The sequence below is a fragment of the Chiloscyllium plagiosum genome, unplaced genomic scaffold (assembly GCF_037043375.1).
Source record: "Chiloscyllium plagiosum isolate Xiang-an unplaced genomic scaffold, Cpla_swu_hap1 HiC_scaffold_24, whole genome shotgun sequence".
Taxonomy (NCBI): Eukaryota; Metazoa; Chordata; class Chondrichthyes; order Orectolobiformes; family Hemiscylliidae; genus Chiloscyllium; species Chiloscyllium plagiosum.
In genome coordinates, this window is record NW_028270162.1 from 35351666 (window position 1) to 35369951 (window position 18286).

An 18286-nucleotide genomic window follows, 5' to 3' on the forward strand; every position below is an offset into this window, starting at 1 on the left:
AATGTATCCTTTCTGATTGACAGGATGGATAGTAGTAATCCCACACTCGTTCTGATAAGCAATTTATTGTGATCATGGTTAGCGTTCGATCTAGGCTGTGGATAGCTTCCAGAATGTGAAAGACACACATCTCAGATTTGAACAGGTGCAGTCCACTCAGTGAACCTGCTGTCAGACTGTTTCTCATGATGAAACAAGCTTGGAAAAAGTCCAACCCTCATCAACGTCAATTCACAATTGGAAAAACGTGCATTTTTAATAGAGGGTAATCACTTTGGTCAGCTGCATGGTCATGACTTTGGTCCTGGTATTTTGCTAACCTTATGCTTAATCTTTTGATTGCTGTAGTGTGTTTTGCAAATTAAAGTTGTTAATTCAAAATTCAAACACCTAACAGGAAAATGTGTCCACTTTTTAATTAAACTGCGTTTGACTATTTTTGTCTCTTTAATGATAAGTCAATTAGGGTGAAACTGCCCTCCCTAGATTCATGATGGATCTGCTAATGAATGCATGCGTTTGCAAGGGCTTTTAAAGAAATCCTTTAACTATTTGATAAATCTTACAGTAAATTGTTTCAGTACCAGTGAGACTGCATTACGATGCTACAAGGAGAAGGCAGAATTGCCAACAGTGAAACAGTTTGAAAGGCCTTTACTGCAGTCCTCACATCTGCTCAGCACAGGATAATCTCCACAGTGAAATTGTTTGCCCTCTTGTTCGCATTGTGGATCATGTCATGATGTATAAACATCAATCAATTCAAGATAGAACTACCAGAGCTACATGTCCCATAGTGTCCGAACAAATTGGATCTCCCCAATTCTGAAAATTTTGCCTGGTATGGGAGCTAAAGCCACTGAGTGCCGTAGTAAATGGAAGAGCTGTTTTTTTCTCAATTCTGAAAGTTACATGATTTCCACTTTTTTAAACAGATATAAAATGCTTCATGGAGACAACATCTCCATGTTTGCAGCAAGAACTCTTACCAGTTGGCTGTGTGTCAGCCATGATTCAGTTAGTAGCCTTCTTGTATCTGTGACATGGGGTTCCAGGTTCAACCCCCACCGCTGTTCAAGAGCACACAATCTACGATTGACACTGTACTGAGGGATTACTGCTGCAGGGGCCAGATTTCTGATCCAAAGTTAACCTTCTTACCACGATCAGAGGAGATATCCCACTGCAAGATTTTGAAGAAGAGTAGGGCATTATCCTGGTATTCCAGCCAATATTTATCCCTCACTCACCATTGCCTGTACAGACTTATTGATCATTGTCATATTGCTGTTTGAAGGAGTTTACTGTGCACAGATTGGCTGCCATATTTCCTACAAAGCAACAGTGACTACACTTCATTGGCTGTGAAGTGCTTTGAAAAGTCTGATGGTCATGAAAGATGCAATGTAAATGCAAAATTTTCTTTCTTTGACAATGAAGTACTGACAAGTACAACATCAATGAGAACAGATGTGGCATGGGAAAGCTGTTAACTAATAATGGTCATTGATCATTAATTCTTCAATCAAACACAATATGTCATGAGAAAGTTTTCATTTAGAATAATGACACAAGTACGCACTAAGCAATTCTCAGAGAATCTATACAAGGGCATACATAGTCCAATTATAGTTTTCGAGTGTTTCAATTGAGGAAGTCATAGCCTAGCTGTATTATCTCTAGTCTTTCAACAGAGCAAGGGTAATGTTCTGGTGACTTAGATTTGAATCCCACCACGGCAGATTGTGGAATTTGAATTCAATAAAAATCTGGAAGTAAGTGTCTAATGATGACTGTGAAATCATTGTGGATTGTTGAGAAAACATATCTGGTTCACCATCGTCCTTCTGCCATCCTTACCTGGTCTGGCCAACATGTGACTCCAGACTTGCAGCAATGTGGTTAACTCCTAGGAATGGGGAATAAATACTGGCCTGGTTAGAAATGTCCACATCCTGTGAATGCAACATATATTAAAAAAATAACATAACCAGCATCACAGTGTTATGTTGCAACCAAAATGTTTAGAATCATAGAATCCCTACAGTGTGGAAACAGGCCCTTCGGCCCAACATGTCCACACCGACCGTGAAGGTTACAAAGTGAGAAGTAGCTACATTGTGAGCTAAGATACGGACATAAAAATTTAAATAAAATAAGTTATGCACAAACAAATTAAAATGAGATCAGTCTCCCCGATTCTTCAGGCTTGGCACACTTAAAGATTCGCTCTCTGAAATAAAGGGGTGGAAAACCTGGAAATCAGATTCTGCAACTGCTCGTAGGTTTCATAGTCAACTAGTTGGAAGTCACTCCCAGACATGGATTCAGCAGAGCAGCTCCTGGGTCAGTAGGAAAGGTGCTTTGTTTCACTTCTACAACACTGCAGGCTATGATAGCCTAGTTTGATACAACAAAGTTGTGCAAACCTACCTCTGCTTCTCTGTTAAGAAGCAGTAGCTGTTCAAGATTTTTTCACTCGCAGCGTTCAGATGATGCTGTACAAAGTGGCCAACTTTATCACAATCAAATAAAATAGCTTCAAGTTGTAATTTTCATAAATCATTGTTCCATAAAGTAACACCCATTATGCTGGAACTTTCGTGCTGTCCCTTGAATCTCCTGTTCAAAACATCAAGAGCTTTTGAGTCTTCAGACTTTTCAAGAATTCAACAGTCCTCCTGGAATCCTGTATTATTTAACAGTATTTTATGATTGTTTCTTTGGATCGCACTGTTTGATTATGTTTTTTTGATTGCAGTTGACATCCGCAAGAGAGGTCATTAGCTTCTGGAGATTATTTTAAAGACAAATGAGTTTTCTTTTCAAAATATACATTATGACCATACATTTATGGCAATAATTAAAGATTTAATAGAATTCATATTCACCTTCAGAAGTGTTTCAGTTATCAAGTGATTACTTACATTTAGCTGCAAAAAAAGTGTAATTTTTTTAAGAGAGTTGTGCATGGAAAAGGTAATCAAATTCCCTTCTGGTAAATTCTGAAAATGCAGCTATGCATATGCTTCTTTTGTTGAGGAAAATAGAGCCAATTTGAAAGCTATTGAAATTGTTTATTGTAGAGTTGGAAAGCCACACCCTGGAAGGGAGTGAACTTTCTTATTCTTCTTAGTTGTGGTGTTTACTTCAACAAAAACTCAGGGCATGATGAGGAACATGGGACTGGGATATCATAGCAATTACAGAAACATGGCTCAGGGATGGACAGGACTGGCAGCTCAATGTTCCAGGATACAAATGCTATAGTAAGGATAGAAAGGGAGGCAAGAGAGGAAGGGGAGTGACATTTTTGATAAGGGATAGTATTACAGCTGTGCTGAGGGAGGATATTCCCGGAAATACATCCAGGGAAGTTATTTGGGTGGAACTGAGAAATAAGAAAGGGATGATTACCTTATTGGGATTGTATTATAGATCCCCTAATAGTCAGAAGGAAATTGAGAAACAAACGTGTAAGGAGATCTCAGCTAACTGTAAGAATAATAGGGTGGTTATGGTAGGGGATTTTAACTTTCCAAACATAGACTGGAACTGCCATAGTGTTCAAGGTTTAGATGGAGAGGAATTTGTTACGTGTGTACAAGACAATCTTCTGATTCAGTATGTGGATGTACCTACGAGAAAAGATGCAAAACCTGACCTACTCTTGGGATATAAGGCAGGGCAGGTGACTGAGGTGTCAGTGGGGGAGCACTTTGGGGCCAGCGACCATAATTCTATTAGATATAAAATAGTGATGGAAAAGAATAGACCAGATCTAAAAGTTGAAGTTCTAAATTGGAGAAAGGCCAATTTTTGACAGTATAAGGCAAGAACTTTTGAAAGCTGACTGGGGGCAGATGTTCGCAGGTAAAGGGACGGCTGGAAAATGGGAAGCCCTCAGAAATGAGATAACAAGAATCCAGAGAAAGTATATTCCTGTCAGGATGAAAGGGAAGGCTGGTAGGTATAGGGAATGCTGGATGACTAAAGAAATTGAGGGTTTGATTAAGAAAAAGAGGGAAGCATATGTAAGGTATAGACAGGATAGATTGAGTGAATTCTTAGATGAGTTTAAAGTAGATAGGAGTATACTTAAGAGGGAAATCTGGAGGGCAAAAAGGGGACATGAAATAGCTTTGGCAAATAGAATTAAGGAGAATCCAAAGGGTTTTTACAAATACTTTAAGGACAAAAGGGTAACTAGGTAGAGAATAGGGCCCCTCAAAGATCTGTAAGGCAGCCTTTGTGTGGAGCCGCAGAAAATGGGGGAGATTCAAAATGAGTATGTTGCATTCGTATTTACTGTAGAAAGGGATATGGAAGATATAGACTGTAGGGAAATAGATGGTGACATCTTGCAAAATGTCCAGATTACAGAGGAGGAAGTGCTGAATGTCTTGAAACGAGTAAAGGTGGATAAATCCCCAGAACCTGATCAGGTGTACCCTAGAACTCTGTGGGAAGCTAGAGAAGTGATTGCTGGGCCTCTTGCTGAGATATTTGTATCATCGATAGTCACAGGTGAGGTGCCGGAAGACTGGAGGTTGGCTAATGTGGTGCCACTGTTTAAGAAGGATGGTAAGGACAAGCCAGGGAACTATAGACCAGTGAACCTGACCTCAGTGGTGGGCAGGTTGTTGGAGGGAATCCTGAGGGACAGGATGTACATGTATTTGGAAAGGGAATGAATGATTAGGGATAGTCAACATGCCTTTATGCATGAGAAATCATGTCTCACAAACTTGATTGAGTTTTTTGAAGAAGTAACAAAGAGGATTGCTGAGGGCAGAATGGTAGATATGATCTATATGGACTTCAATAAGGTGTTCGACAAGGTTCCCCATGGGAGACTGATTAGCAAGGTTAGATCTCACAGAATACAGGGAAAACTAGCCATTTGGATACAGAACTAGCTCAAAGGTAGAAGACAGAGGATGGAGGGTTGTTTCTTAGACTGGAGGCCTGTGACCAGTGGAGTGCCACAAAGATTGGTACTGGGTCCTCTACGTTTTGTCATTTACATAAATAATTTGGATGTGAGCATAAGAAGTACAGTTAGTAAGTTTGCAGATGACACCAAAGCAAAAAGGGTTACCTCAGATTACAACAGGATCTGGACCAGATGGGCCAATGGGCTGAGAAATGGCAGATGGAGTTTAATTCGGACAAATGTGAGGTGCTGCATTTTGGGAAAGCAAATCTTAGTAGGACTTATACACTTAATGGTAAGGTCCTAGGGAGTGTTGCTGAACAAAGAGACCTTGGAGTGCAGGTTCATAGCTCCTTGAAAGTGGAGTCGCAGGTAGATAGAATAGTGAAGGAGTCATTTGGTATGCTTTCTTTTATTGGTCAGAGTATTGAGTACAGGAGTTGGGAGGTCATGTTGCGGCTGTACAGGATATTGGTTAGGCCACTGTTGGAATATTGCGTGCAATCCTGGTCTCCTTCCTATCGGAAAGATGTTGTGAAACTTGAAAGGGTTCAGAAAAGATTTACAAGGATGTTGCCAGGGTTGGAGGATTTGAGCTACAGGGAGAGGCTGAAAAAGCTGGGGCTGTTTTCCCTGGAACATCGGAGGCTGAGGGGTGACCTTATAAAGATTTACAAAATTATGAGGGGCATGGATAGGGTAAGTAGGCAAAGTCTTTTCCCTGGAGTCGGGGAGTCCAGAACTAGAGGGCATAAGTTTAGGGTGAGAGGGGAAAGATATAAAAGAGACCTAAGGGGTAACTTTTTCACACAGAGGGTGGTACGTGTATGGAATGAGCTGCCAAAGAAAGTGGTGGAGACTGGTACAATTGCAACATTTAAGGGGCATTTGGATGGGTATATGAATAAGAAGGGTTTGGAGGGGTATAGGCCAGGAGCTGGCAGGTGGGATTAGATTGGGTTGGAATATCTGGTCGGCATGGATGGGTTGGAATGAAGGATCTGTTTCCATGCTGTACATCTCTATGACTCTATGACTCTCTAATGAAAGGCATTGTTCAGCTTTTACTGTTTCAGTAATCTTTCTGACAGGAACTGGCTCTGGGAGGATTTCCTGCACGAGCAGCTGGTGTCACTAGGTTACAGAAAGCAGAAAACGTCCTGGAAAGCATGTTCCAGGAAGTGATGACCCCACAGTAATCCTCTAGGTATATCGTACTCTCAAACTGATGTTGAACACCAGTGAACGTGGCAACATGTTAGGGGAGAGCAGTCCAGAGAGAATCCACAATACTATAGGCAAAATAACTGCACCAATGGACACAGATAGAAATACTGTAGGTCCCTACATAACCTCAAGTTCACCTGGACAGAGAGTGGAACATCCAACTCAAAAAGAGAATAGCTCAATCAACCTTAGGCCTCTACGCATCAGACATTTACACAGACACAATGTCTCGTACATCACTCGGTTATGATTAGGAGGGAAAACTTTAACTGACTGTTTCCGTACCTGATGAGGACCCAAGGTCAATTTAAAGACTCCAGTAGCATTCCATATGATGTCAGGTAGTTTACTACAGAGTATTGAACCTATAAACTCCTTGCTGACTACTCCTGCATTGTCTGTTCTGGCTGATTACTTTTAGGCATCTTGATTCTTTTAGCAATTATTGTACTGAGCATTTTCATAAAAGTTTCAATTTGTCACAAAATTATTTTGAATTTGCAAAGCTAAAGTTACCCATGATCAGGATATCTATCCTACTAGTTACAGAATTGAATGTGTGTTGGTGCACTAGATTAGCTTTCTTAACATGCTATAAAGCTTTGGTTGCTGGTGGAACAGACGAAAGAGATGGGTCACTTGGCTCCTTCTAAACGAGATGCAGGGCTCACCTTTTGGGAACGTTTAGGATTCAATTGCAATTTTACCACATGCTGACATGAAGTACTGACACTCCAACGGCAGCTATTACTTGGTCATCCTACTGCAGCCCTGAAACTAAAGTAAAAATACAAAGGATAGAAATCTTACAAAAAATGAGGGCTACCTTTTTTGTGCAACCTTCAAATAACTTGAGAGATGAGTAGTTCAACCAAAGAGGAGATAATTGACTACATTAGAACATTCATTGAGACTGTGAAACAAAATTTAATCTCAGTATATTAGTGAGACATTGAACAATGATTTGGAGCACTGTACATAAAAGAGTTTGCATCAGTGCTTGTGAAATTGATAATAGGACAATGGACTTGTCTGTTACCACAAAGTAATTACAGAATTCAAGCCATTCAGTCCATCATAGATAATTCATCTAGAAAGACTCACAGTGCATCATCTAATTGTTTCGTAATTAATTTCAGGACTTTTACTTCCAATACTCTGACTGAAATCCAATTTCATAAGTTGATCTCTGTGAGTGAAAGAAGAAAACCTGATATCAGGCTAGCATTTATTTTTCGCCAGATTGCACGTGGCCCCATGTCTAACTCTCAATTTAAATTAAAGTCATTCAGGATTTCCATACTATCAGATACCTAACTATAGTTTCTATTCATAACTCACATCCTTGACACTAGACCAATAATTCTTCTCTGTACTGCTTGAGATACTTGAACATGTCCTAATCCTCAGTGACAAGTTATCAAGGAGTGGTCTGACCAGAGCGCTGAAACATATCATCACACCTCTTCTCACTGAATGGTGGAGGTGAATTTTCCACTTAACAGTGTCCCCAAAATACTGCTGCCCATGTCTTTCTTTACAAAGTGATCATGAGAGAGTGAACAGCTGTCAAAGAGTCGACAGGGTCATTTGTGACAGGGTGCTGTGTATCCTGTGCATTATGCATTATTCAGCCTGAGGGTTTTGATAACCTCGTTTCAGGCAAAAAGGACAGCATCTGAGGGGGAAAGGTGTATGGGAGCACTGTCATCTTCAGTCATCCTATTGTCTCCCTGAGAATAGAAATTGATTCTGCAGGTCTCAGGTTAGAAGAAAAATTAACCTAATTTTTCCCACTAGATCTCTGAACCTTAGAAAATATTGACCTGCATTCTCATTTGGAGGTTGGGAAGGGCACACCTCTCCACTCCAATGGCAAAGGCTATGTGGCAGCAGAGGGAATATAAGTTGCTAGCAGGACCAATGTAGCACGTGTCCCTCTCTCAGCTCTGCCTTGAGGTGCTGCAGTTTACAGAGTGACATTCAGTACAACAAAACTATCCATCATACCATAGCAGAGGCTGCAATGGCCCACCCACTACTTCTGCCATTTCCTGCAGATTCTGAGATTTGATTTTGATTTTATTGTCACCTGTAGTCAAGTACAAATTTAGAAGTGTACAGTGAAAAGTCCTGTTAGGTATAAGTACCTCGGTACAGAATCTTAAGAACAAAGTAGAAAGAAAGAACAGAGTTGAAAGTTAAGTATTGCAGTAATTATAGTATTGCATAAAACATACAGAATATGATTAAAAGTTACACATTGCAGACGTCCCTTAGTTTTAAGTTCAAAGTTTAAATATTACAGTCTTTCTTAAGCGCTTAGCTATGAGTGACTGTATTTCAAGGAATCCCATAGAGAACGGACGTCCACGCTGAGGCCACACCAGTCCAAGATTCCACCATCGCAGGCCAGTAGTCCATCATAGCAGATGGAGAGTCAACCATACCAGGCTGGAAGGAACTGGAAAACATAATCTGCTTCTCTTTCTTACCTTCTCCACCACCACCACTCTGTTTCATCAACAGGGTACACCAGGACTCAAAGACTAATGCAGCTTCATGGACAAGATGGTCTGATCCTTCCTTCCAAGGCCAGCCTCTTGAGCTCAGCAGAAAAGGGCAAAGATCAATTAACCTTCCTCAGCTTCCATCCCAGTCGCTCCTGCCCACATGCTTTAGCTGACTCAGCCAATCTCTTCCATACCTGAGGCTTCCAGGAGGCACATAGGTGTGAGAGACTAAGAAAGGAACAATTAGAGGTTGAGGGTTACAGTGCTAAAGCCAGCAGAGGTCCTCACCTGCATTAATTGGTAAACTTTTAAACTGTGGTGAAGTTAATTAAAAGGAGTAAGTTGTAATAGAATACAAATTAATAGATGTGGCAATTCCTTCTTACCCTGCCTAGGTCACTTTGCAGCAGCGGCATGCAATGTGATGGGGTAGGGTGTGGGGGCTGTCAAAGGGTTCCCATGGGCAGCATCCAGTGCCAAGACAGTCTCCCTTCACTATACTTTGACAGTTATCCAGCCTACCAGCTCCTCCCACCTCCCAAATAGCAACCCCTCCTCTGGTTTCGTTTTCCGTTGCAAGATTGTCAATCCTTCAGGATAATATTTTGATGTCATGCCAACTCCTACTGATTTGATTTGGATTTTTTTGATTTTGATTTTATTATCGTCATGTCAAATGTATATCAGGGTAATAGAACAGAATGCAGAATATAACGTTCACAGCTACAGAGAAGGTGCAGAGAAAGACCAACTTCAATCTATGAAAGGTCTATTCAAACGTCTGATAAAACAGCGGGGAAGAAGCTGTTCTTAAATCTGTTTGCACGTGTTTTCAAACATTTGTATCTTCTGACCAACAGAAGAGAATGGAAGAGAGTATACCCGGGGTGGAAGGGGTCATTGATTACATTGGCTGCTTTCCCTTGGTAGCAGAAAGTTAATGGATTGAAGGTTTGCATAACAGACTGTAATTTCTTGCAGTCTTGGGCAGAGCAGTTGCCATACCAAACTGAGATGTATCTGGTTAGGATGCTTTCTATGATGTACCTATAAAAATTGGTAGGGGTCATGTGGACAGGCTGAATTTCCTTAGTTGATACCTCTTGTCCATTTGATTTAAATTATTGCTCCTTTCAAATCACATGTTCACAGCAAAATCCATTTAAACCCTGAAGCTGAACATCAGTTCTCCCTGCGATTCCCCATGCTTTCACTTCCAGGTAGAAATAATGATGAGTGGATATCCAGTACATTGTTTATTAAGAAGACCTGAAGAAATGTGTCAAGGTGAGCAGAGCATTTATTAAGAAACATCATGCCGATAGAGTACAATACAACACAATACAGAATATCCTTTATTGTCAGGTGTACTCCAGGACAGAAGAACAGGAGAACAGTGAAATGTTTTACAATGACTGCCTCTAAAATTGCTATCTAAGGACAAGTACCTAGGTACAAAATTTGGATTCAAAAGAGGAGTAAAAGGAAAAGTTGTAGAATTACTTACAATGTCCAAAATAAAAAGTTAGAAATAAGATAGTTATAACTTAGCTAAGGGATTGACATTACAGTCTGGTAAAGAATTTCAAATAGCAGCAGCTCAGTGGTCTGGCCAGCTGTGTCAGGCTCTGTTCCACTCCAGCTTCCAGTCTGCTCTGCACTGGCACTCAGCTGCACCAAGGGAAGGTCCACTGCTTCTGGACTTTTAGATTAGATTCCCTACAGTGTGTAAACAGGATCTTTAGCCCAACAAGTCCACACCGACTCTCCGAAGGTTAACCCACCCAGACCCATTTCCCTCTGACTAAAGCACTTAATGGGCAATTTAGCATGGCCAATCCACCTGACCTGCACATCTTTGGATTATATGAGGAAACCGGAGCACTTGGATGGAGCCTCATAGACACAGGGAGAATATGCAAACTCACACAGACAGTCACCCAAGGCTGGAATTGAACCTGGAACCCTGGCACTGTGAGTGCTATAGTGCTAAGCACTGAGCCACCATGCCACCCCACCATGGGGCCACTTGTTTCCCTTCATGCTGCTCCAGGATTTGTTTCCTCTCACACTGCTCCAGGATTCATTTTCCTTTGTGCTGCTCCGGGGCTCGTTTCTCCTTGCACTTCTCCGGGACTCATTTCCCCTCGTGCTGTTCTTGTACTCGTTTCCCCTCACACCGCTCCGGGGCTCGTTTCCCCTCACGCTGCTAAACTCCCATTGAGGAAAGTCTAAACTATTTAAACAGAAACCTCTCCGTACAAAAGGCAAATAGCTTTCATAAGGCACAGAAGACATAAACCGAAGCAATAGCAAATGGTTTAATGAACAGTGCAGGGTCTACTCCTACAATAGAAATTCCTGTTAAGTGAAATAATCTAATTGTGAGCTCATTACAGAAACCTAAATTACTTCCAATTTTCACCATATGTATGTTTGTTATGACAAAAAAAAATGACTGTTGTCTCTTTTAGCATGCTGAATCAGTGACAGGATTTGTGAATGTTGGCACCCTGGACACACTGTAAAAATTTATTCAAAGCCAGAAGAGACTCCCTGATATCTGTTAGCATGTACTATAGTACCTACCAAATTGATAAGACATAGACAAGTAATTAGTGCTACTTAAACATCTCATGCATAAAAACATCAGCAGCAATTTCAACTCATTGGAGTAACTCCAAAATGTCAGCACAGCTCATGAAATAATGTTGCTTATTGGAAAATAATTGTATTCTTTTCAGGATCTCAAAAATCCTTGACTTTGTTTCATGTGCCTGGCAGAGTAGGTGAGGTCTAATTAGAATGGACATGATAATGAGATGGCGACGTATATCATAATGTAACAGTGGCATTAGCAATAGACTGTGAAGAAAGAGTGGAAAAGTCTATACCAGTCAGAGATGTGTTAATAGAGATCAGAATGATGTGAAATCATGTAAATCAAACCTCATGGAGCAGGCTCATCCAACAGGCACCCAATGAGCCAGACTGTGGCTCACCCAGCCTAACCTCAACCAGGCTTCCGAATACAGTGGAAGATTCTGCAAGGAGGTGTTCCTCCAATCAGCCATTTCTCTCCCATATTTGCTACTGATTGGCTCAGTTCTGTGGAATAACTAATCTACTTCATGCTCTACACTCTGCTTAGTCTGTAGTGCACAAATTTCTTTAATTCCTCAATTTAATCCATTTATGCTACTATATTGCTTCTGCAGATAACCGCACCGCCAATAATGTCTATTTGAAACACAGCCACACTTTAAACTGACTCAGACACACATGGTTTGGTTTCACAATTAAGGATACTGGTAAACATGTGACAAATCTGTCCAAGCATATGCTGTCTGAAAACAAAGAATTTGTTCTTAGTCATGGCCTCAATGTTGTTGTGCCCTCATCCGACATTAAATTGTAAAGTGGTATTAGTTGAGTTCAAACCTCTTCATTACCAGTTCATCACTACAATCCAACATCGAATATCCACACTGAGGCCCTGAAAGTATACCTAGCAGATCTGACAGATGCATACAAAGAAGATAGCTGATAGCATTGTGTAATCTCAAGGAAAACTCCCTTATCCATAATGTTCCTGACCAAAGGACTGGAGTAATCATACTCAACAAACATAACTACATTAACAAAGGCTGGTCACTTACTCTTCTAGCAGGCACTCACTTTGTGCTTAGCTGAATGTTCAAAGCAAACCTGCCTTGCATTACCTTTTTGCATTTTACCCGCTCAGCCAGAGATATCAGGCTCACAGTACCTCTGTCTTGCCTTGCTGTTCAGTGCAGGCACTAAGCATGGCAGCTTGTCATAGTTGTCAGCAATGACCAGTTAAGGGGTGGACATGTTCCTGTACAGTTCCTTGCCATGTCAATCTCACAAGTGCACCATGTGCCTGTAGCACATGCAGCAATGTCTCAATTTCGAAGGGGGAGTAGTCCTCAGTCAATTTAACGGAGACAGCTTTCAGTCAGGGATTCTGGCCCAGCACATCATGGATAGTGTCCACTTCCAGCCCAAGGCTTGGACATGGTCAGTCAGCTGCTTGAGGTGGTTAGAGTCCGTCAGTGACCCAATCACTCTTCAATCCATTTTTTAAGTGAGGGGTTGAATGGCTTACCCCTGCTCTTATCTTCTATGTTTCAGTTCTAGAGATCACTCCAATAAAACTCAGAGGGGTTATCAGCGATGGAAGTCATAAACTGAGAGGCTGAGCCTGTGATACACTTTGTGAAACGTGACCACTTGCTGTTTCCTTCCATCTTCATCCAAATGATAATTGCACGCTAGAGAGGAAAATGGCTGCTTCCACAGCTGGAGTACGTGGAGTAAGCGTTTCATTCTCTGAGGGACAGGGCTCTACTTCCATGTGATGTGTAACCCTTCCAAGTGCAACAGCGTTGAGCAAACATTCCACAGAGTACAGCTGAAAAACAACTGTCTTCACAAAATGCCTTATATAAGCCGACACACTGACCTACTGTGTGGAATACAAATCTCCCCTCATCATGTAATATGAGTCAATCCCACTAATGGCTGTGAGGCACAAGTAATGCCATGTGGGCTAGAAATGTTCACCTTACATGCCAAAGTAGCAATCACCTTCCAAAGGCCCAGGAATTGCTCACATCACAACTTGAACCATCAAACAGCTGCACCATTGTCCCATTTACACAGGATCAATACCTATATAATGCTGCTTTCTTGGGTAATGTGGGTTGGGGATGGGCTGGGGGTAGAGGGAAGAGTTCCTGATTATTGCTGGGACATGCACAATATGTTTCTGCACAAAAAGGCTTGAACAACAGAAATCTGATTCTGGACAATTTTGTGCAGTGTCCAGGTAGAGTCTTCTCACTGTCCTCCCTGTCTAGGGCTTCCCTATCCCAATATTTGGGAGACACTGATCAAATGTTACATAGACACATAGAAATGAAGAAGAGCAGAAGTAGGCCATTCAACCCCTCGAGTCTGTTCCACCATGGGATCATTGAGTTCAATAATAAGGAATCCTACCCTCCCCAAACCCCCCCCCCCCCCCCCCACCCCCATATTCCTTGATCCCTTTAGCCACTTGGACTATATCTACCTCCTTCTTGGAAACACATAACGCTTGGCCTCAACGTCATCTACTATACATTCACCCACTCACACAGCCCGTCCAAATCACATTGCCACATCTCTGCATCCTCCTCATGGCTCACCCTGCCACCCAGCTTTGTGTCACCTACAAAGTTTGAAAAATTATATTTAATTCCCTAATCTAAATCTTTAACAAATGTATTATGCATAGCTGGGTCCTAGTACTGATCCCTGCAATACCCCACTAGTCACTGCCTGCTATTCAGAAAATGACCCATTTATTCCTAATCTTTGTTTCTTGTCTGTTAACCAGTTTTCTATCCATCTCAATGCACTACCCCCAATACCATGCACTTTAATTTTACACATTGATCTGTTATGTGAGACTTTGTCAAAAGCCTTTTGAAAGTCCAAAAGAACAGCATCCACTGGCTCTCCCAATCAACTCTACTAATTACACCCTCGAAGAATTCCTGTTGATTTGTAAACTATGCCTTCCCTTTGTAAATCATACTGACTGTGGTTCTATCACTCTTTTCTAAGTGCACTGCTATAAAATCCTTGACAATGGACTCTAGCATCTTCCCCACTACTGATGCCAGACTCATTGGTCGATAATTTTGTTTTTGTCTTAAGCTCCTCTTTAAATATTAGCTACCCTTCAATCTGTAGGAACTTTGCAGAATCTAACAAATCTTGGAAGACAACCATCAATGCATCCATTATTTCTAGGGTCGTCCTAAAATGCATATTATCTGGTCCTGGGTATTTATCAGCCAAACTATTTCTCTCCTAATACAGATTCACTTCCTCTGTCTCACTAAACTCTGTGTTCCCCATCATTTCTTGTACGTTGTCTGTGTCCTCCTTTGTGAAGATAGAAGCAAAGTATGAATTTAATTTGACAGCTACTTCTTTGCCCCTCATTATAAATTCTGATGTGCCTAACTGTCAGAGCCCTAAATTAGTTTTCACCGATCTCTTTTTCTTCACATTCCTATAGAATTTTTTACAGCCAATTCTTATGTTCCCCACAAGTTTACTCTCATCTTCTATTTAATCCCTTGGTCCTCCCTTGTTGACTTATAAACTATTCCAAATTCTTAGGTAATTTTTTTTTTGCCAATTTGTGTGCCTCATTTTTGCAGCTAATACTATCTCTAACTTCCCTCCTAAGCCATGGTTTAGTTACTGTTCTCTTCACTCTTGCGCTGGTCATTCACCATTCACTCTATGAATGCCTATCCACTGTCATTCCGATCAAAAGCATTTCCCAATCCATCATTGCCTACTCCAACCTCATACCATCATAGTTTCCCTTCCTAAGATTCAGGACCCTAGTTTCAGAATTTACTACCTCACTCTCTATCATGATGAAGAATTCTATTATAATATAGTCATTCATCTACATTATCAATTATTCCTCTGATAATGCATAAATCTCAATCTAATTTGGCCTTTCTCTAGTTGGTTCCTCGATGTATTTGTCCAAAAAACCAGCCCAGATACACTCTATGAATTCCTCCTCTATAGTATTGTGATTAACTTGATTTATCCAATCTATGCACATATTAAAGTTACCCATAATTACGGAGGTTCATTTGCTTCATGCATCTCTGACTTCCTGTTTAATGGCACACCCCACATCTTTACTATAGTTTGGTGGTCTATATACCACCTCCAATAATATGTTTTGGCTTTTAGTATATCTCGATTCTACTCACACAGATTCTAAGTTCTAAGTTCATATCTTTCCTTAATATTGTGTTTATATCCTCTTTAACCACTAATGCAACTCCACTCCTTATTTGTGTCGCTGGACTGCTGAATAATCACATTCCTGAGGAACTATATCAAGAAAAGAATCCCTAAAGTGCAAACAGGCCATTTGGCCCAACAAATCCACACCAACCCTCCAAAGAGTAACACAACCAGACCCATCTCCTACCCTACATTTACCCTTGACTAATGCACCTAACCTACACATCCCTGAACACTATGGGCAATTTAGCACAGCCAATTCACTTAACCTGCACATCGTCAGACTGTGAGAGGAAACTGGAGCACCCAGAGGGGAACCACACAGATACAGAGCGAATATGAAAACTCCGCACAGATAGTCGCCCGAGGCTGGAATCAAACCTAGGTCCCTAGTGCTGTGAGGCAGAATTGCTAACCACTGAGCCACCATGCCACTCAAAATGAAGAGTTCTCTGACCAGGAATTGAACCTGGGCCGCAGCAGTGAAAGCGCTGAATCCTAACTACTAGACCACCAGGGATTTTATTTCTCATTGAAACCAGCTCAGAAGCTGGGTTTGTCCCTGTGCCTACTGCACTATGGACTGCTAAACAACTGGATGAGGCTAATGTGTGTCTGGAAGCCCAGGACTAGCATCAACCTGAATCTGATGTGGAGCCAACTCATACTGTGGATCTTGCAGCCATGGGTGCCCTTGTGATATGCTAAAGATTCAATAGTGGCCCGGTCTCTTCTTCCATGGAATACTGTTCAAATGGGAGTGGGAAACTGATGTGAAACTCTGTCCAGAAGGGAAGTCTGAGGACGATACCATACTGTCCAGTGTTGGTTGCAATGAAATATCTCCTTTCACTGGACCATCAAGAGCCCTCATATCTGGGACCTCAGAACTGTCCAGACGGCAGATGTTACTTGATCCTTTAATCCAATGAGAGGACACACTGAGGCTCTGGAACAGAAAATGAGTGCTGCTGTGCTATACTGAGTATGATCTTCAGATAGGGCAGTACCTTGACCATCCTACAGCAGAACAGAATTAGGCACAGCACCACAAGAAGGCCTTCATTGTGAACCTTGTTCAATGGAACTGAGTTGCATGAGGTCATCTTTCACTGTCTACAAATGGTTTGGTACTATTAAGGCCAGAATCCCCACTGCATCTGCTGCTTAATGTTTTGATCATTTGATGCTGTTTAATGAAAGTTGAGGTTGTAAACAGATGGAAGTTTTTGCCGCATCTAATTCTCCTTCAGTCAATCCAGACAAAGTTTCATTCCAGTATGGGCACTATGGACAGGATGACCATCATTCAGATATAGTTAGAGCATTGTGTATCACAAAGGGTGAGTAGATTTATAGCTGCAGCTAAAACGCTCACAGTACTGATAATGATAACTGAACACATATCTACAAGTGTAGTATCATATTGACAATGAAGTGTGTACCCTCCCTCAGAAGTTTTCTTCTTCCTTTCCCCCTCACTACGTCTAGGTGCAGTCCTTGGGTCTGCAGAGATGATGGGACCCTGCCTGACAGTGGAGTCCATTGGCTTTGGACGTCTGGATAGGTGACTTCATTTGTGCCTAGAGAGCCCAGACACGGTTGGGTTGACGTCCTATAGGTGTAAGCGTTGCACGCAGGCTAGAAGTGGAAAGCTCAGCCACTACTGAAGTGTCCTGAGAGGACAATTCTGGGGTAGGGCCTGCATGTGGTTCCTTTTCTGGTTGGGAGCATAGTAGCTGCACTCTCTCCTTGTGAAGAAAGGTCACCAAGATTGCATTCCAAGGTCCCGCAACCTCCTGTTGCTGTTGGCGCTGAGCATTGAGAATTGCAGCGCAGGTCTCTGTCTATAACCATCAGAAACAGAGGTGGAGGAAGAGTTGTCTTGTGGGGACTGCCTCTTGATAGCAGAGCCTGTGCAGATCCACTGGTACGTGCAGGAGGCAGGAGAGTGAATGAGGTGTGAATTAGGAGTTGAAGCTCAGGCATTGACAGCGGCAGCAAAAGAGGGAAAAGCAACAAAGAACCATGATCCTTCGATTGGTTGTTCTTATGTGGAGATTTTGGCATCACCACACAAGCAGTCATGGTCAATTCCTGCTAGGACAAAGACCCTCTCCTCACGAAGGGGAGAAGACCATGTCAGATGAACTGGCTCATTGAGACCAACCGTGGACTGATTTCTCCTAGATTGAGACAAGGGGATGGATTGTGTGGCATGAAAGTGGTTGGCACAGCTTTTAGTGCTGGTCCAGGTGAGGGTAAAGGTGAGGTCCACTGAGTGAGTGAGTGAGTGAGTAGACAGTGCAGAGGGTGGGGTGTTGGGGTGAGTATGAATGAGTAAATGATGCAATAACAAGAGTGCAGACCATGCACATTGGTGAAAGAGGGAGATGCATGAGTGATAGATTAAGTGTGAGGTAGGAGAGAGAGAGAAGGTGATGGCCCTTACCCTCACAGAACAGAGAAAATCATTGACCTTCTTGTGGAATTGCTGCCTGTTTTCCAGACTGACGACACTGCAGTGACCTGGCGGGCAATTTTGTAGCAGGCTGGCACATTCTGGTCTCCTGTGCTGGACCTGATGGAAGAGGACAGCCCTGCTCTGCACCAACCCATTCACCAGAATCTCCAGGTCCTTGTCAGCAAAGCCTGGAGACACTATCTGTGCACCATCTTCAGGGAAATTTACAGAAGCCATGTGGAATCCTGAACTGCCAGTTCTTGACCTGTTGTACAACTGGGTTTTTAATATGGT